The sequence below is a fragment of the Sminthopsis crassicaudata genome, chromosome 3, assembly GCF_048593235.1.
Source record: "Sminthopsis crassicaudata isolate SCR6 chromosome 3, ASM4859323v1, whole genome shotgun sequence".
Taxonomy (NCBI): domain Eukaryota; kingdom Metazoa; phylum Chordata; class Mammalia; order Dasyuromorphia; family Dasyuridae; genus Sminthopsis; species Sminthopsis crassicaudata.
Genome location: NC_133619.1, coordinates 362,918,407 through 362,935,377, shown reverse-complemented (window position 1 = coordinate 362,935,377; position 16,971 = coordinate 362,918,407). Strand labels below are relative to the sequence as shown.

General features: G+C 43.7%; 2 pseudogenes; both read left to right on the top strand.

Annotated features, from left to right (window-relative positions):
- The first annotated feature begins 239 nt into the window (after window positions 1-239).
- LOC141562146 (homeodomain-interacting protein kinase 1 pseudogene) lies at window positions 240-3,002 on the top strand (annotated as a pseudogene).
- A 10,706-nt stretch (window positions 3,003-13,708) lies between these two features.
- On the top strand, window positions 13,709-16,439 carry LOC141562145 (homeodomain-interacting protein kinase 1 pseudogene; annotated as a pseudogene).
- Window positions 16,440-16,971: the final 532 nt, after the last annotated feature.

Sequence of the window (16,971 nt, the reverse complement as noted above, 5' to 3'; positions counted from 1 at the left end):
AAGGAGAAGATCTGGACTTGAATTCCTGGCTGCATTTTCAGATCATTGAATTGAAACTAAAAGCTCCAGAAGCTCCCCAAGAGGTCTGCTCCCAGGAAACCATTTGCAATTTGGAGGAAACACAACATCAGAATAGATTAAGATCTTCTTAAATCCTTTTTGATTAGAGAAATACAAATGGATAAAGATTTCAGATATCATTTCACACCTAGCAGACTGGCTACAATGACAGAAAGAGAGAAGAGACAGAGACAGAGAGAGAGCACCAGTACAAGGGTGTGCTAGAAGCTTCCACAATGTCCCCGATTCAAATGGACAGGCAGACAGTCTCATCGAGTGCCTTCTGCAGTGCAAAGAAACGGAAAACAGAGCCTTCTGGCTGGGACATTTCAGGACGGAGCAGCAACAAAAAGTATCCTACTCCCAGCAAGAACCTCTCAGCCACACAAGGACAAGAAAACTCCTCTCAGCAGGTGACAAGGTTCAACCTCCCCTCTTATGACCAGAGCCTCCTTCTGCCAGCTCCCACAGTGGAGCATGTCGTGGTCATGGCTGCTGACAGCACCGGGGGTGCTGCCACCTCATCCTTCCCGAGCAGTCAGACCCTCACTCACAGAGGCCACGTTTCTTGGCTGGAGCCCTATCACAAATGTGGATTGAAGAGAAAAAGTGAGGAGGTGGACAGCAGTGGTAAAGGGCAGATCATAGAAGAACATCCCCCTGTCAGGCAGCAGAACAGGACTGTGGTGGGTGCCGCTGCCACGACCACCACCATGACCACCAAGACCAGCAGTTCCAGCAGAGAAGGGGATTACCAGCTGGTCCAGCAGGAAATCCTTTACTCCATGACCAACAGTTACCAAGTCCTAGAATTCTTGGGCCGGGGGACATTCGGGCAGGTGGCCAAGTGCTGGAAGCGGAGTACCAAGGAAATTGTCGCCATTAAGATCTTGAAAAACCATCCTGCCTATGCCCGACAGGGCCAGATTGAGGTGAACATCCTTTCCCTCCTGAACAGGGACGATGCTGACGAATCCAATGTTGTCCGTTTTTATGAGTGCTTCCAGCACCAGAATCACACCTGCCTGGTGTTTGAGATGCTGGAACAGAACCTGCATGATTTCCTAAAGCAGAACAAGTTTCGTCCACTGCAGCTCAAGTACATCCGGCCCATCCTACAGCAGGTGGCCACAGCTCTGAGGAAGCTCAAGAACCTTGGCCTGATCCACACGGACCTAAAGCCAGAAAACATCATGCTGGTGGATCCTGTGCAGCAGCCATACCGCCTCAAGGTCATTGACTTTGGCTCTGCCACTCAGGTATCCAAAGCTGTGTGCTCCTCCTACATACAGACACGCTACTACAGGGCTCCTGAAATCATTCTTGGACTGCCGTTTTGGGAGGCTATTGATATGTGGTCCTTGGGCTGTGTGATAGCGGAGTTGTTTCTGGGCTGGCCTCTCTACGCCGGGGCTTCAGAATATGAGCAGATTTGTTACATTTCACAAACACAAGGCCTCCCGGCAGAATACCTTCTGAGTGCAGGAACAAAAACAAGCATGTTTTTCAACAGAGATCCTCGTTTGGGTTACCCACTGTGGAGACTAAAGACGCCAGAGGAGCATGAGTGGGAAACAGGAATCAAATCAAGAGACACCCGCAAGTACATATTCAACTGTTTAGATGACATGGCCCAGGTGAATATGTCTACAGACTTAGAGGGAACGGATATGTGGGCAGAAAAAGCAGATAGAAGAGAGTTCATTGATTTGTTGAAGAAGATGCTGACAATTGATGCAGATAAGAGAGCTACTCCATGGAAAACCCTCAACCACCCATTTGTGACAATGACTCATCTTTTGGATTTCCCACCCAGCAATCATGTTTTGTCATGCTTTCAGAACATGGAGATCTGCCGAAGGACAGGGCACATGGATGATCCAGTGAAACAGATCAAGAACCCTTTGACCACCCATTTTGCCCCCAACACAAGCACAAATCTAACCATGACCTTCAGCAACCAGCTCAATCCCGGGCACGGTGTCGCCAGTGTTTTGGCGTCCAGTTCTACTGCAGCAGCAGCTACACACTCTCTGGCTGATTCGGATGTCCCCCTGCTGAATTACCCGTCTGCCCTGTATCCATCAGGGGCAGCACCTGTGGCAGGAGTTGCCCAGCAGAGTGTCTCCTTGCAGCCTGGAACTACTGCCATTTGCACTCAGACTGATCCATTCCTGCAGACTTTCGTCGTGCGTCCCCCTGCTTTTCAAACTGGACTCCAGGCATCTGCTCAGCATTCTGGATTCCCTGGGAGGATGGAGAATGCTGTGCCAATGGTACCCCAGGCGCCTGCTGCTCAGCCATTACAGATCCAGTCAGGAGTCCTCAGCCAGGGAAGCTGTCCACCACTCATGGCAGCAACTCTCCATCCTCAAGCAGCCATCATCACACCACAGCAGGTGGTGCCCTTTACTCTGAGCTGTGCACCTAGCCGGCCGGCGCTGGTTGGACACACTGCCACTGTCCTGCAGGTCTGGCCTGGAGGAACCCAGCAGATCCTCTTACCTTCAACAGGGCAGCAGTTCCCTGGGGTGGCTCTACACAATTGCGTTCAGCCTACTGAGGTCATTCCCCAGGCCATGGGGATTGGCCAGCAGCTGGGAGACTGGAGGAATGGGCACTCAGGTGGCAGCCAGTACAGTAGCCTTATGCAGCAGCCCTCTCTGCTGACAAACCACGTGACTCTGGCCACGGCTCAGCCCCTCAACGTTGGAGCAGCTCATGTTGTCAGGCAGCAGCAGTCAAGTGCCCTCTCCTCCAAGAACAAGCAGCCGGCCCCAGCTCAGGCCCAGACTGTCTCTACATTAGATGTCTCACCTACTCAAGTCTCCTCACTGATGGGGAGCAGCTCACTCTGTACCAACTCTTCCTATAGTCCCCCGGTCCCTGTGCAAGATCAGACTGTCATCATCCCACCTAGTAACAATCCTAACACTCTATGAGGCAAAGCTAGAACATTCATTTGTGGGCTTTCTTTTGTTATTTGCTTGCCTTTCATTTTTGGTTCTCTTTAATTCATCTAGGCCTTGTGGTTCTGTGCTCCTATCCCATTTGCAAATGCCACCTCAGTTTATATTCAATTCAATTTGGCTTTTACTGAATACCTACAAAGTATAAGGTCCTCTGCTTATTCCCCTTAATGGACCCAAGTCCTTTCTCTGACACTTATTAAGGGTATGACCTTATCCGAGGGACTTTTCTTTTTCCTCTCCTATGAAACAAAAGAGTTGGACTAGATTCTCACAAGGATTCTCACCCTTTTGATGGCATACGCTTCTGTGAAAAATCTGGGGAAGTCTATGAACCCGGTCTTTCACTCATGTTTTCAAAAGCATAAAAGCAAAGAAATAGGCTTACAAAGGAGATCAACTGTCTTGAATGATAATAATCCAAATGTCTTTTGAAAACAAATTTAGGCACCCCAGGTTAAGAACTCCTGGACTAAATGATCTCGGGGGTTCATTCTAGCTCTCAGGTATTGGCATTTTGTAAGGGTATGTCCAGCTAAGACTATTTCCAGCTAAAGACACTCTTTGTCTCAGTTATATTTCCCACAGGCCTTTGAGACAAGCAGCTTCTACCATTCTAAAGGTAAGCTCCTCAAGGACAGGAACAGAACAGGAATTATGCCCTCATGGAACTTATTGCCTAATAAAGGTGATGGCACCTTTATTACTTAATTTATCACTTAATTTACTTAATTATTTATTTACCTTTATTATTACTTTATTTACTTAAGGACAAATTTCTTTATTAAAGGCGGAGCTGAAGGATTTATCTTCATCCCCAATTTTCCTTCTATCCTTAATGTACTTTCTGAATATTTGATTCTCCCAACCCTCTCCAGCTACATTGACATTACAATGGCCACCTAACATGTTTTTCTACCACTGCCCACTTTCTCGAATTTATCCTTCATATCATGTTAGTAGATTCTTATTTATGTCAGTCTTCTGCTCCAAAAATCTTCCACCACTTGGCATTTCATCCCAAGTAAAATTTCACTTCTAGACACATCCTTAATTTTTCCCATTCCTTGCCTTTGCCCCAGCTACAAGACTGTACACTTCATGAAGACCAAATCATTTTTTACAAAGTGTTATCTAAAATGTCTATATCTCTCCATATCTAGCATAGTGCTCTACATACATTAGATGCTTAATGTGTGCTTGCTGGGTAAAACGAATAAAGAAATTAACGTTTCCAGATCTAGTATTGGCTCACATGAACATTGCTTCCACAGAACTACAGCAGCCCACCAGGCCCTGGGCCACTTGTTCAGGCTAGTAGAGCTAAGGCAAGACTGGGGCCTCATGGGCCTGGAAAAGTGATCAGTGCTCAAGGATGATCCAAATCTGGCGATTAAGAAAAGGCTCCTGATTGGAAGCACGTCCATCTATCTGAGCAGGCAAGGAAGAGCTCAAGTACTTAGTATTCGGTTTTTTCTTTGCCTCTGTCAGCCAGCAGTCCTGTTTTTAGTAGTCTTGCTGGGGTCCACACCTTTTCAAAAAAAATTAACAAATACCAAGTGTAACCTTGTAAGGAATGTGACCCCCAAGTGTGCTTTTACATGACATCATGATTTATACATAGCCATTGAATTCTCTCTCATATTGCTGTCCATCCCCCAAAAGCTTCTCAGCTGATGGAAGAGTGAGTTATAATCCTTTAGAGAGTCAGATGCTTGAGACTTATCCTAATTCAAACCCAAACACAATTTTTGAACTTGTTTCTAGCCTAGTGCCCAGTAACATCCCCCAGTGTAAATAAGGAATGTTTTCTTTGGGGGGGGTGTGGTCTCTTCCAGTGTGATTCACTTTGGGGGACCTCTTTCTAAGCTCCTCATGCTTTCTTTCTTAAACTTTCCCATGTTTCTTTGGGAATCTTCAAGGTATCTTCTCAAGCAATACAATTCAGAAAATCCCTTCGGGTTCATTCCTAGTAGTCTCATGATGACAAGTAGGAGACCCAACTGCCTATTGTGATAAAAGTGATCCTGACCTAATATGGAAATAGGTATGGAACAATTGCACATGTGTAATATGTATATATATGAGATTGCTTGCTGTCTAAAAGGTTGAGGGAAGCGAAGGGAAAAAACTTGGAATACAAAGTTTTGCAAGGGAGAATGTTAAAAACTGTGCATATATTTAAAATAAGAGCTAAAAGAAGATCATGACCAAAACTAAACTTCATATTTTTTGTTCCCAAACTTTGTCTGATTCAAATTTCCCTATTACTAAGAAGAGTAATACTATTCCATCAGTGGTAGCTCCAACTCTTCACTCTTTAAATTTGTCCCTAAACATATCCAATCTATTGCTAAGTTCCTATCCATTTCAACTTTGGCAACATTTCCAAGGAAGTCCTCTACTATGCTTCAGGACTGATACCATCTTGATGCATGAGTCCATCATCTCTTTGCTTAGACTATTACAATGGCCTCTGGCTGAAGTTTCACCTCACCTCAGTACATCCCCCACTCAGCTATCAAAATGATCTTCCTAAAACACAAGAATGACCACGTCAATACCCTATTCACTCAATTCTCATGAGTCCTTATTATCTTCAGGACCAAATATCAAATTCTGTCTGAGCTCTAAAATCCTTAATATTTTGGCCCTTTATTTCCTTTCTCGTGAAAGAAACTATTTTACTATTATATTTATAACCAAATTTGAATTTGGGATTGAGGCTTTTCTCCTTTATTCCCTATTTTAGATCCCATCTGTGAAGGAGAAAACCAACTAGAGTTGTCTGCATGGAGCTTTATTCAGGTTGCTGGAGAGAGCAGAATCTCCTGATCAAACTGATGAGAGTTAGGTAAGGGGCACCTAGATGAAATGAGGATTGGGGTCTACTGGCAGTTTGGGGGTACGGAGGCAAATAGAGCTCCCCTGCAACCCCTTTGGATTCGGTGCTAGGATACAGAGATAAATGAGGTCTAGTGCCATTGGAAGAGTCCTCTGGAAAAGAATTTACAGACCAGAATACCTAGATTAATAAAAGAGGGTTTTTTGGGGCGTGGAATTAAGGTTATAGGGAGAAAGACGCCAGGGCTGGCTCCGGGCAGACAGGAACCCTTGTCATAGCTGGAGTGTGCAATGTTTGGGGCTCCTGAAAAGAGTGGATTCCAGTTTCCCTCTTTCTATAATGAGGGGCTTTTGGTAATCTTGAAAAGAGCCAGTAGGTGGAGGGCTCCTGACTGGTTTTGGCCAGGGTTAGAATTTGAATAGAATTGAATGGGTTTTTAGATAAGGAACTGTTGGTGCTGGGGGTGGGGGGTGGGAAACCTGAGCCAATCATTAGAGTGGTGGCTATGATAGCCTATGTTAGCTCAGATCCAGTGGGGGCTGGGAAAGACTGGATATCTCCCATTGACATTCATGGTGGCTGGGAATTAGCAAGGAGTCTTAACCCACCTCATTTCCCCCCCTCAAACAGTTAAAAGTTAAATTAAATTTAAAAAAGATTTGGGGCAGGGTTGAAGATATTCTCCAAGGATCTTCAGAGTAGCGGGATCCCTTCTCTAATCAGACAGCATTCTCTATTAGGAGCTTCCCTCACAGAGATGAAGATCTACCTGGGACAAACTTTTCCCAACCAGGTTTGAAGGCTGCAGAATTGGATTCCCCAGCCACTTTCCATTTGGTGCTCCCACAGAGAGGTGATGTTTTCTTTATCCTTTTCTGATATTTTAATCATAATTGTCATTATTCTTTTTCTTTTATGTCTTATTTGATGTATTCGTTGTTATCGTAATCAACCTATTCCCTGTATTGTATAATTAAATCTTACTCTTATTTTTGATTTTGTTTGAGAGTGTCATTTATAGGAGCGAATCCGAACTTTTCCCTAAAATCACATAACATAAATTGGCGTCACGAACAGGATCCACTGTATAAATGCCTCTCTTTAAGAAAAATAGAGCTCTGTGTCTGTCTGTGTGTGTATGTTTGTCTGCTTTGCATTTTTTGTTCTGTGTTAAAAGTTAGCAACCTCATAAGAGATAAGAATTCAGCCTCTGTGTTACAGTCTTAGGAAAATATCATGCTAAGTTGTGGAAATTGGAATTCATTCAGAGTAGTAATTATTTCCGAGTGGCTCAGGTAGAAAAAAAAAAAAAGAAGAAGTTTGAAAAATCTTTTTTTCTCTTTCTCTCTCTCTGCCTCTGGCTTTTGCAGGAGGAGGGAGAGAAGGGAAGAAATAAAATTTGGAAAGTTTTGAGAAAATAGATGATCAGTGGTTATCACTTCTATAAGCAAGCAGCCCTGTTATCAAAACTCAGGATAGTGTGAATCTTACTTAAAAAAAAAACCTTATAAGCAGGTTTGCTTTCATGGAATTAGAGATCAGAAAGTTTAAGAAGGCTAAGTTGGGTAATTGTCTGCAGCATTTGATTAAGAGCTTTAAGAACAATGGCTAAATACTTTGGCAATTGGTTATTTTCATCTTGCAACTATATAAATTGATATAATATTTTTGTGATATTAAACTTTTTAACCTGTTGTACCAATTTGTAAGTAAAAGAACAAAAAAATTTGACTATTTTATACTGGTGGGGAAGTTTTCCCTGAAAAGCAGGTTTTCAAAGTCTGCTAGAGAGGAATCATGGCAATAAAACCTTATCTGCTTAATGCCACCTGTGAAAAAGAAGTTTCTGCTAGTGGCCTTGAAACCCTCAGGCAGAACGAAGAAAAAAAAAACTAAAAAAAACAAAACAAAACAAAACAAAAAAAACTAGTTGGTTTGCTTCTGAAACATTGGACAATTTGTTAACATTATGGGTTATGTTTATAGGACATGTGGGTTTTATAGAGGTATTATCTATTTATTGTATTATGAATCTTAAAGTTTAAAAAAAAGGTGATTTTTTAAAAGGGACAAGAGATATTGATTTACAAAAGTAATTAATAGTTTAAATGGAGCATCTAGTCAGAAGCGTTATTGGGTTTGGAAGTGTTTAAAGTATGTTGGAGAAGTTTTGAGCAAGTAAGCCTTAGGAGGAAAGCAGAGAGTTGGGACAGGAGAATGGAGGAGATTTAAGAAGATTGATTAGTGGGAGCAAATGATTTCAAGAAGAAATCAGTGGGAAAAAGAAGAAACTGGTTGGAAAGGGTCGTCACAGAGAGATGGCTGTGAGGCGGGATGTGTTTTTGCAGGGGAGAGCAGCAGTAGGAAGCTGAAGTCGTTTTTGGCTGAAGAAAGCAAATGGATTAAAAGGGTCAGGCTTCTCTTACAAGACCTTAATTGATTGAACATTTGTTTCTTTAGATACATAAGGGTTTTCATGTTTTAAAGAGTATGATCAGAAATGTGATAGGTAGTTTGAAAGGGTTATTTAACAAAAAAGTTTAATTGATGTTTTTAAGAACTTTTCAGATTCTTTTATGTGAAAATAGGAAATTTTAATTAACTGTATTGATGACAATTATTTAGAGGGAGTCCAAAGAGAATAGTTTTTGCCTTTGTCCTTTTGAAATTGTTTTAGTTATGGGCAATATGTAGTTTGGGGTTTTTCTGTGTATTGGGTATTTTATTTTTTAAAGCAAAATGATTGATATAATATTCAATTTAGGGAACATCTACTTGGGTATATAAGAATTGTGTAAACATTCTGGGATAAATTTCTTATTGTTAAAAGTCTTACAATATGGAGATCTTGTGGCAGGGAGGAAAAAGAGTGACCTTGTCCAAGTCACTATCAGTTTGTTAAATTATTTAGGAGCACAGGGACTGAGAATTCCTTAAGACAAATTGCAATTTGTGAAATGTGAGGTAAAATATTTAAGTCATTGTATAAGTGAAGGGAAAAAGAAATTAGATCCTGTAAATTACTTGAGGGAAAGATTGGAAACAGAAAAGATAAGGAATTGGCACACAGGGCATTGGTCACTGAAATTTGGACTAATCTTATGTTACCTCAGGACGTTGCAGTGATTCATGTGCAGGGGCACCAAAGAGATTCGAGACTGCTTTGTGGATGAGGAGGTGAACCGGGCTGGAGAAGAAGAATCAGTAAGTATGCAGAAGATGATGGTGTTAATTCTGGCATTTCTGCTTCAAAGGCTTCCAACTTCCTTTACCCCAGGAGAGAAGCAGGAAATCCAAAGCCTTGGTGCTGAGGAGGATAAAGAAGGGCACTGGTTCCTCCCTGATGGCAGAGAAGTACTGACCACAGCAGATATGAGACGTGAACTCCAATATTTACCTCAAGGCAGTCACTGGGGTGTCCAAGAACTGGGTGACTTAGTGTTGACTAAGTTGGAGTACCCAATAGCAGGTAACTGGTCAGCGGGTGTCCTGTTTGTCAGGCTGAATAGGGCAGCCCAATGACAAGTCCAAAAAGGAGGAAGGCCTCCTGATATCAGGCCTTGCAAAAGTGTACAGATGGACTTTACCGAGCTGCCATCAGTGGGGCGTCTCAAATACCTGTTGGTTGTAGTGAACTATCTGACTTTATGGGTGGAAGCCAACCATTCTGGAGAGCAATGTGGAATTATGCCCCAAAAGTTATCAAACTGTGCATGCATACCCTTGGATCCAGCAGTGCTACTACTGGGCTTATATCCCAAAGAAATATGAAAGAAGGGAAAGGGACCTGTATGTGCCAAAATGTTTGTGGCAGCCTTTTTTGGTAGTGGCTAGATAATGGAGAATGAATGGATGCCCATCAATTGGAGAATGGTTGGGTAAATTATGGTATATGAAGGTTATGGAATATTATTGTTCTGTAAGAAATGATCAGCAGGATGAATACAGAGAGGCTTGGAGAGACTTACATGAGCTGATGCTGAGTGAAATGAGCAGAACCAGGAGATCATTATACACTTCAACAACAATACTGTATGAGGATGTATTCTGATGGAAGTGGATATCTTCAACAAAGAGAAGGTCTAACTCAGATCCAATTGATCAATGGTGGCCAGGATCAGCTACATTCTCTCTAGCTAATACAGATGTCCCCCTGCTAAACTACCAGTCTGCCCTGTGTCCATCATGGGCAGCACCTGTTGCAGGAGTTGCCCAGCAGAATGTCTCCTTGCATCCTGGAACTACTCCTATTTGCACTCAGACTGATCCATTCCAGCAGCCTTTCATCGTGTGTCCACCTGCTTTTCATACTGAACTCCAGTCACCTGCAAAGCATTTTGGATTCCCTGTGAGGATAGAGAATGCTGTGCCAATCTTACCGCAGGCACCTGCTGCTCAGCCACTACAGATCCGGTCAGGAGTCCTCACCCAGGAAAGCTGTCCACCACTAATGAATGGTAGCAACTCTCCATCCTCATGTAGCCACCAGCTTCATTAGTACATGGATGTTTGGAAAGGTTATGATGGGGATGATTGCTAGTGTATTAATTTCTAAAGCTATTCAAGCTGCAAACCAGTGGCTGCTGAATAGGGTAAGGCATGTGATGATGAGTGATGTGATGACTCTCTAAAGGATTATAACTCACTCTTCTATCATCTGGGCATCTTTTGGGGGATGGACAGCAGTATGATAGAGAATTCAATGGCAGTGTAAAAAGCATGATGTCCTGTAAAAGCATACTTGGGGGTCACATTCCTTAGGTTCAAATGTTACACTTTGTAGGTGTTATTTTTTTGTAAAGATCTGGACCCCAGTAAAACTACTAAAAACAGGACCACTGGCTGACAGAGGCAAAGAAAAAAACCTAATACTGACACTAGAGACTCCTAGTTCCTAGAAGTCAATGGCCTTGCACTTTGTCTTCCTGCTCCACCCAGATTCCTTCTCCCTCTAGAAACATCCCCCACTAATTAAACTTTCTATAGAGTTCAGCTGACACTAATCAAACTTTCTCTAGAGCTGAGGTAATGTTAACTACCACTAATTAAACTTTCTATACATGTTAAGTACCACTCATCAAACTTTGTATAGAGTTGAACTGAAGCCGATTCAAACCCAAACTTCCCTTTTATTTCCATAGCCCCCAAGGCCTGAATTCTAATCATAAAGCTAAGTACTCTGGTTGAACCACCTGGAAAAACTCCTAATCCCTTCTTGGGAGCTCCTGTCTGCTAAGAGACTCGATTTCTTTGTGATTTTTAAGAAAAAAAATCTCCTATTTCTTTGCCTCAGAAGTAAGAGTGAATTATTTCACTAGACTTGAGCCTTGCCTCAAACACCATAAGCCTGGGATCCCCAACAATCCTAAGTACTTGAGCTCTTAGTTGCCTGCTCAGATGGATGTGCTTCCAATCAGGAGTCTTTTCTTAATTCCTAGATTTGGATCATCCTTGAGCACTAATCACCTTTCCAGGGACATCTGAATCCCCAGTCTTGCCTTAGTTATACTAGCCGGAACAACAGGCCCAGGGCCTGGTGGGCTGCTTGTAGTTCTGTGGAAGCAATGTTCATGTGAGCCAATACTAGTTCTGGAAATGTTAATTTGTTTATTCATTTTACCCAGCAAGCACACATTAAGCACCTACTGTATGTAGAGCACTATGCTAGATATGGAGAGATATAGACATTTTATTTTATTTTATTTTATTTTTCCTGAGACTGGGATTAAATGACTTGCCCAGGGTTGCACAGCTAGAAAGTGTTAAGTGTCTGAGACCAGATTTGGATTCAGGGTTGGTGTTCTATCCACTGTGCCACCTAGCTGCCCCGACATATATATTTTAGATAACACTTTATAAAAAATGATTTGGTCTTCATGAAGATTTTAGTCTTGTAGCTGGGGCAAAGGCAAGGAAAGGGAAAAGTTAAGGATGTGTCTAGAAGTGAAATTTTACTTGGGATGAAATGCCACGTGGTGGAAGATTTTTGGAGCAGAAGACTGACATAAATAAGAATCTACTAACATGATATGAAGGATAAATACGAGAAAGTGGGCAGTGGTAGAAAAACATGTTAGGTGGCCATTGTAAGGTCAATGTTGCTGGAGAGGGTTGGTAGAATCAAAAATTCAGAAAGCACATTAAGGATAGAAGGAAAATTGGGGATGAAGATAAATCCTTGAGCTCCGCCTTTAATAAAGAAATTTGTCCTTAAGTAAATAATGTTAAATAAATAAATAAGTAAATAAAGTGATAAATTAAGTAATAAAGGTGCCATCACCTTTATTAGGCAATAAGTTCCTTGAGGGCATAATTCCCGTTCTGTTCCTGTCCTTGAGGAGCTTACCTTTAGAATGGTAGAAGCTGCTTGTCTCAAAGGCCTGTGGGAAATATAACTGAGACAACTAGTGTCTTTAGCTGGAAATAGTCTCAGCTGGACATACCCTTACAAAATGCCAATACCTGAGAGCTAGAATGAACCTCAGAGATCATGTAGTCCAGGACTTCTTAACCTGGGGTGCCTAAATTTGTTTTCAAAAGACATTTGGATTATTATAATTCAAGACAGTTGATCTCCTTTGTAAGCCTATTTCTTTGCTTTTATGCATTTGAAAACATGAGTGAAAGACCGGGTTCATAGACTTCCCCAGATTTTTCACAGAAGCGTATGCCATCAAAAGGGTGAGAATCCTTGTGAGAATCTAGTCCAACTCTTTTGTTTCATAGGAGAGGAAAAAGAAAAGTCCCTCGGATAAGGTCATACCCTTAATAAGTGTCAGAGAAAGGACTTGGGTCCATTAAGGGGAATAAGCAGAGGACCTTATACTTTGTAGGTATTCAGTAAAAGCCAAATTGAATTGAATATAAACTGAGGTGGCATTTGCAAATGGGATAGGAGCACAGAACCACAAGGCCTAGATGAACTAAAGAGAACTAAAAATGAAAGGTTTAAAACTTTTGAAAGCCATGAGACCCGACTTTGTGCCATGACTAAATGGCAAAGGTGGGTTCCCTAGCTAGTTAATGAATCAGAACAAAAAGAATGCCAACAGTGAATCCTGAGGGAAGGGTAGAAAGGGCTAGATAAAACCACTGGGGATAGAGTTTGGGCAACAAAAAGGATCTGTCTAAAGAAGACCAAGAAGTAAAAGCTCCAGGATGGAAAAGAAAAATAAAGGTTTGTAAAACAGGAAATATAATGAGATACCTATGAAAATCTTTAAATGAGTGTTAGATCATACTTCTATAACTCTTTAGATTACAAAGGACCTGTGTCTCCACAGCTCCATGGTTAGGATTATTCCTAGGTGCTAAATCGGTTGTCTGGTACTTAACAATTCTCTAGCTCATTGAATTCAAAGTTCACACCTGTAAAGAGTTGACACCTGTCAAGGAGTTGACACCTGTCAGGGAGTTGACACCTGTGAAGGAGTTGACACCTGCCAAGGAGTTTGCTCATTGGTTCTGTAAGGAGTTCCCACAAGCCCATGGATTCTCTGGGAGGATATAAGGAGCCAACATTGAGTGGGGAAGTCAGTCTGGATTGGGTCAAGGAGAAGATCTGGACTTGAATTCCTGGCTGCATTTTCAGATCATTGAATTGAAACTAAAAGCTCCAGAAGCTCCCCAAGAGGTCTGCTCCCAGGAAACCATTTGCAATTTGGAGGAAACACAACATCAGAATAGATTAAGATCTTCTTAAATCCTTTTTGATTAGAGAAATACAAATGGATAAAGATTTCAGATATCATTTCACACCTAGCAGACTGGCTACAATGACAGAAAGAGAGAAGAGAAAGAGAGAAGAGACAGAGACAGAGAGAGAGCACCAGTACAAGGGTGTGCTAGAAGCTTCCACAATGTCCCCGATTCAAATGGACAGGCAGACAGTCTCATCGAGTGCCTTCTGCAGTGCAAAGAAACGGAAAACAGAGCCTTCTGGCTGGGACATTTCAGGACGGAGCAGCAACAAAAAGTGTCCTACTCCCAGCAAGAACCTCTCAGCCACACAAGGACAAGAAAACTCCTCTCAGCAGGTGACAAGGTTCAACCTCCCCTCTTATGACCAGAGCCTCCTTCTGCCAGCTCCCACAGTGGAGCATGTCGTGGTCATGGCTGCTGACAGCACCGGGGGTGCTGCCACCTCATCCTTCCCGAGCAGTCAGACCCTCACTCACAGAGGCCACGTTTCTTGGCTGGAGCCCTATCACAAATGTGGATTGAAGAGAAAAAGTGAGGAGGTGGACAGCAGTGGTAAAGGGCAGATCATAGAAGAACATCCCCCTGTCAGGCAGCAGAACAGGACTGTGGTGGGTGCCGCTGCCACGACCACCACCGTGACCACCAAGACCAGCAGTTCCAGCAGAGAAGGGGATTACCAGCTGGTCCAGCAGGAAATCCTTTACTCCATGACCAACAGTTACCAAGTCCTAGAGTTCTTGGGCCGGGGGACATTCGGGCAGGTGGCCAAGTGCTGGAAGCGGAGTACCAAGGAAATTGTCGCCATTAAGATCTTGAAAAACCATCCTGCCTATGCCCGACAGGGCCAGATTGAGGTGAACATCCTTTCCCTCCTGAACAGGGACGATGCTGACGAATCCAATGTTGTCCGTTTTTATGAGTGCTTCCAGCACCAGAATCACACCTGCCTGGTGTTTGAGATGCTGGAACAGAACCTGTATGATTTCCTAAAGCAGAACAAGTTTCGTCCACTGCAGCTCAAGTACATCCGGCCCATCCTACAGCAGGTGGCCACAGCTCTGAGGAAGCTCAAGAACCTTGGCCTGATCCACACGGACCTAAAGCCAGAAAACATCATGCTGGTGGATCCTGTGCAGCAGCCATACCGCCTCAAGGTCATTGACTTTGGCTCTGCCACTCAGGTATCCAAAGCTGTGTGCTCCTCCTACATACAGACACGCTACTACAGGGCTCCTGAAATCATTCTTGGACTGCCGTTTTGGGAGGCTATTGATATGTGGTCCTTGGGCTGTGTGATAGCGGAGTTGTTTCTGGGCTGGCCTCTCTACGCCGGGGCTTCAGAATATGAGCAGATTTGTTACATTTCACAAACACAAGGCCTCCCGGCAGAATACCTTCTGAGTGCAGGAACAAAAACAAGCATGTTTTTCAACAGAGATCCTCGTTTGGGTTACCCACTGTGGAGACTAAAGACGCCAGAGGAGCATGAGTGGGAAACAGGAATCAAATCAAGAGACACCCGCAAGTACATATTCAACTGTTTAGATGACATGGCCCAGGTGAATATGTCTACAGACTTAGAGGGAACGGATATGTGGGCAGAAAAAGCAGATAGAAGAGAGTTCATTGATTTGTTGAAGAAGATGCTGACAATTGATGCAGATAAGAGAGCTACTCCATGGAAAACCCTCAACCACCCATTTGTGACAATGACTCATCTTTTGGATTTCCCACCCAGCAATCATGTTTTGTCATGCTTTCAGAACATGGAGATCTGCCGAAGGACAGGGCACATGGATGATCCAGTGAAACAGATCAAGAACCCTTTGACCACCCATTTTGCCCCCAACACAAGCACAAATCTAACCATGACCTTCAGCAACCAGCTCAATCCCGGGCACGGTGTCGCCAGTGTTTTGGCGTCCAGTTCTACTGCAGCAGCAGCTACACACTCTCTGGCTGATTCGGATGTCCCCCTGCTGAATTACCCGTCTGCCCTGTATCCATCAGGGGCAGCACCTGTGGCAGGAGTTGCCCAGCAGAGTGTCTCCTTGCAGCCTGGAACTACTGCCATTTGCACTCAGACTGATCCATTCCTGCAGACTTTCGTCGTGCGTCCCCCTGCTTTTCAAACTGGACTCCAGGCATCTGCTCAGCATTCTGGATTCCCTGGGAGGATGGAGAATGCTGTGCCAATGGTACCCCAGGCGCCTGCTGCTCAGCCATTACAGATCCAGTCAGGAGTCCTCAGTCAGGGAAGCTGTCCACCACTCATGGCAGCAACTCTCCATCCTCAAGCAGCCATCATCACACCACAGCAGGTGGTGCCCTTTACTCTGAGCTGTGCACCTAGCCGGCCGGCGCTGGTTGGACACACTGCCACTGTCCTGCAGGTCTGGCCTGGAGGAACCCAGCAGATCCTCTTACCTTCAACAGGGCAGCAGTTCCCTGGGGTGGCTCTACACAATTGTGTTCAGCCTACTGAGGTCATTCCCCAGGCCATGGGGATTGGCCAGCAGCTGGGAGACTGGAGGAATGGGCACTCAGGTGGCAGCCAGTACAGTAGCCTTATGCAGCAGCCCTCTCTGCTGACAAACCACGTGACTCTGGCCACGGCTCAGCCCCTCAACGTTGGAGCAGCTCATGTTGTCAGGCAGCAGCAGTCAAGTGCCCTCTCCTCCAAGAACAAGCAGCCGGCCCCAGCTCAGGCCCAGACTGTCTCTACATTAGATGTCTCACCTACTCAAGTCTCCTCACTGATGGGGAGCAGCTCACTCTGTACCAACTCTTCCTATAGTCCCCCGGTCCCTGTGCAAGATCAGACTGTCATCATCCCACCTAGTAACAATCCTAACACTCTATGAGGCAAAGCTAGAACATTCATTTGTGGGCTTTCTTTTGTTATTTGCTTGCCTTTCATTTTTGGTTCTCTTTAATTCATCTAGGCCTTGTGGTTCTGTGCTCCTATCCCATTTGCAAATGCCACCTCAGTTTATATTCAATTCAATTTGGCTTTTACTGAATACCTACAAGGTATAAGGTCCTCTGCTTATTCCCCTTAATGGACCCAAGTCCTTTCTCTGACACTTATTAAGGGTATGACCTTATCCGAGGGACTTTTCTTTTTCCTCTCCTATGAAACAAAAGAGTTGGACTAGATTCTCACAAGGATTCTCACCCTTTTGATGGCATACGCTTCTGTGAAAAATCTGGGGAAGTCTATGAACCCGGTCTTTCACTCATGTTTTCAAAAGCATAAAAGCAAAGAAATAGGCTTACAAAGGAGATCAACTGTCTTGAATGATAATAATCCAAATGTCTTTTGAAAACAAATTTAGGCACCCCAGGTTAAGAACTCCTGGACTAAATGATCTCGGGGGTTCATTCTAGCTCTCA